This window comes from Pinus tabuliformis, chromosome 4_1 (genome assembly GCF_031772625.1).
Source record: "Pinus tabuliformis cultivar Carrire ecotype Pingquan chromosome 4_1, CPIR1, whole genome shotgun sequence".
In the NCBI taxonomy this organism is placed as follows: Eukaryota; Viridiplantae; Streptophyta; class Pinopsida; order Pinales; family Pinaceae; genus Pinus; species Pinus tabuliformis.
The window spans coordinates 593,825,478-593,829,635 of NC_142303.1; positions in this window are offsets into that span (position 1 = coordinate 593,825,478).

A 4,158-nucleotide genomic window follows, 5' to 3' on the forward strand; every position below is an offset into this window, starting at 1 on the left:
CAATACCCTCATAAAAAGAGAGGGGTTGCCTTCTAGGGCAAAAAAAACCCTAAACTAAACATAAGTTCTACCGTCAGATCATCTGCCTAATGAACGGCCCAGATTGACTAGAAATTACTATACTTTTACAAGGCAATTTTATAGCTGTTTTTAGCTTTGGGGGCGCTGCCCCCGAAACCCCCCGCCAGGGGGGGGCTCCCAAAGGTCGCGGCCGCCCCCCCTTAGACCCCCCCTGCACGAATATTTTACGGGCGGCGTTGCCGCCCCCATTTCGAACTGGGGTCCTATGTGGCGATACCTTTGAATATAGAAGATAATCAGGCTCCACACCCAACAAGTCTAAGGGGTCATAACATAATCATAGCCGACATAATAATAATAATGTAAGGGCACAATAATAACAATAGTGGGCTTCTATGGGGCACAATAGTAACAATATGGGCACTACATGGGTACATCAATATAATAAGTGGGTTGTACTAATAACCATAAGGGGTTACACTAGTATTATAGGGGCCTAACATGCCCCTCTCCTTCAAAAAGCATTGTCCTCAACGCTTGAGTAGTTCTTGATGCTTCTGTATAAAATTCTTGTCCTCCCTTGTGGAATCTTCAGCGGGTAAGTTCTTCCACTTGATGAGAAACTTTGAAATTGATCGATTTCGTAGCTGTCAGGTTCTTGTTTCTGTGACTGCTCCAGGTTCCAATATGATTTTTCCTTCCTCTTCAATTTCTGGCAATATTGTTTGAATTGGGATCTTTTGCAACTTTTGAATAAGTGGCCATACTTCTTCATCCTTCTTCCATTCATCCCTTGCTTCGTTTATCCAATCTGGTTGGATAATAGAAATAGCACAAAACAATGCTTCCACATCCTCATCCTTGAAGAGTCTTCCCATTCGGTAAGGTCGCCATTTTTTAAGTGCATGTAGTATTGCCAACGTTTCCTTCTCATAAATAGCTTGCTTGAGATGTAGCAATAAAAATACCCAATCACCTACATTAAAACATTTTTCACTACGATGTTGATCTACCTGTTGCTTCGTTTGATTTTGCACTGGAGTGGTGTTATCCTTTAAAAGTTGGAGAACTTCTTGTTGATGCTCGATGTGATCTTTCACTGCTTGAACCTTTTTCTTCTTGATATGTCCTTCTATTTCTAGAGTTTGAGGAGTGGCAATTTCTTCCAATCCTTTACAAGATATGGCCGGATTCATTTCTTGATGCTCGATGTGATCTTTCACTTCTTGAACATTTTTCTTCTTGATATGTCCTTCTATCTTGATAGTTTGAGGAGTGGTAATTTCGACCAATGAATTACAAGATATGGTTGGATTCATTTCTTCTTTCTCGATGTGATCTTTCACTTCTTGCACCTTTTTCTTCTTGATATGTCCTTCTATCTTGAGAGTTTGAGGAGTGGTAATTCTTGCCAATGCTTTACAAGATATGGTCTGATTCATTTCTTCTTTCCCTGGGGTGGGGTCCTGGCGTAGATCCTCTTATTTTGATGTTTTTTGATCCTTTTCTTCCTCCTCTTCATATTCTATGTAAAATAATTTCTTCTCAGCACACTTATGACCTTTAGTGCATTTTCTATCACAATTGTAACAAAGCCCTTTTTCTCTTTTTTCTTCCAATTGTTGTGGTGTAACCCTTGTAGGTTGTGGAAGGCTAGGAGAAACAACACTTCCATCTTTATAGTTGTGAGGGGTATGCTTCCTAGTTTCCATAATTTTTCTTTCCACTATGTCACAAAGCCCTTTTACTCTTTCCAATTGTTGTGGTGTTGCTCTAAAGAAGGTGTTGCTCTTTGTATTCTGATAATGTGCTAGCATTTCCTCCGTGAAAATTGACCACGTAACAAGTCATTTACGAGAACAAAGCCCTTCATACCATAAAAATTGATCAGGTTCTAAATATGAAGATGCAATACTTACCTTTTGTAACAGTGGTACACCATGTAGATCAAAATATTGCTCCATCTGAAGTATCCAATTTACCGGATCCTTGCCATCAAACTTCCTCATCTTGCTTTTTCTTGATTTTAGGAGCTCGATCTTGAAACGACTGTAACTCTATACTTTCAGATCTTTAAGTTCTAAAATTGTGACTTGTAGTAGCCCTCTGTGTCCCCTTTCCAATGCCACCAGTCTGATCCAAATTGGATTCTCCAAGCAAGAGTTATGTGAAATATCCCACAGTGACTTGATTATAGACTAGTTCAGTAGAGTGAACTTGTACGACATGCCACGAATCACTGTTTCGACCTTTGGATCTGAAAAATGCATACAAGAAACTACACTCCGTCCACTTTCTGTACCTTCTTACGAAATTTCAATCCGATCCCCAGAGAGAAAGTTATGACGATTTTCCCCAGGTCACCTGTTTGGAATGTAATTCAAGAGTTTGCAAAAAGACCAACTTCCTCAGATCATATCTCCGCAAATATAGCGCGAAAAGCTCTGAAATTTGGACCCGAGGTTCAGCGCGATTTCTTCTCAAATGAGTTTTTTTGCAACTTCTGAAACGTCGCAAAAAAAAAGTTATAGCGAAAATGCCACGATGACCTATTTGGAGCAGCGAAACCCTAGAATCCAAAGCTCTGATACCAAATGTTATGAAACCAGCTCAAGAAAAGATAGAAAATATAGATCAACGCCTTAGAACTCAGCCTCTTCGAGGGGGAAACCTCCTTTACATTACATAAATGAAAAATTCTTGGATGATACAAATGAAAAGACCTCCTTTCTATATATAGGAGTCTAAGGGGTCATAACATAATCATAGCCGACATAACAATAATAATGTAAGGGCACAATAATAACAATAGTGGGCTTCTATGGGGCACAATAGTAACAATATGGGCACTACATGGGTACATCAATATAATAAGTGGGTTGTACTAATAACCATAAGGGGTTACACTAGTATTATAGGGGCCTAACAGATTCTTATATACATCTTTAAGAATCTTGGTCAGATAAACCACAAATGGGCAGTGATGGAACTTAGAAAGCTCTTGACACCATGATTTAATGATGTCACTTGTGTCAAGATCAGCCCATCTGGTGCAAAATTCATTATTTTCATATTCTATGGGCCTAAGCATCTTATAGTAAGTTTGTGTGTCTTCTCCATACTAGGTGGTGAGCTAACCACCACTTTCACCACAAAGCACGAGATGAGAAAAATTTGTGTGTGTAATAATCCACTTAATCACTTCTGCACACAGGATGACTAGGAATCTTCATGTGATCCTATGCATCTTGGACCTCTTGATATTGTGTATTCTTGCAAATCTTCCAAGTTCTTAGCAAATTGCTTCTGCAGGAATGTATATTTTATTTCATTCCAAGATACCTTAGTTGACTTATCTCTCAAGCACTATGTATCTATATAAATGGGAATGATAGGCTTTATCACTTCAACAACTTCCTCAGTGCTTGCCTCTAAAACTTGTTTGGAGGCCACTTTACATGTAGTAGGAGGCATGGTTCCAACAGATGATGAAAGACTAACAATAATTGTAGCTTGAACGCCTGTTTGTGGAAGAAAACTCATGGAAATAATGATTAGCTTTATTAAATCTACTATTTATTCAAGCAACAACTTAGCAAATCATATTTAAATAGTCGTTAAATGCAACTAAAGATGTAATATTGTCAACAATGACACATAGATATTTGCATGGGTGAGAAATATGCATGCAAACAAGGAGGGAGAACTTCCAAAGCACAAAGGGAGTTCAAGGGTCATTCGGGGCTTTCAAGTGCGCTCATGCGCTCAAGCAAGAGAGGAAAAACATCATGGGCACAGGCCGCACTGGTGAAGCACGAAGGGGAAACATTTGGGCCTTCAAGGTGTGCTCAAGGAGACTGAGGGGGCACACTGGCACACTTCGAAGAGACGAAGGAAAGATGCTTCGGGTATTCAAGCCTTCAAAGTGTGCTCATGCACTCAGGAGCAAGGAGGACGCATTGGCGCATGCTGAAGGGACAAAGGGAAATCATTCTGGTGTTTAGGGTGTGCAGTTATTCGTGATGAAGGAGTGCACTCACGAGGAAACCTTGTATTCCTCTGGGTGTAATTTTCTGAGTTAGTCGGGCTTCGAGTTCCAGAAGTGCGCTCTGTCAGAGAAAGGCAACGATATTGCAT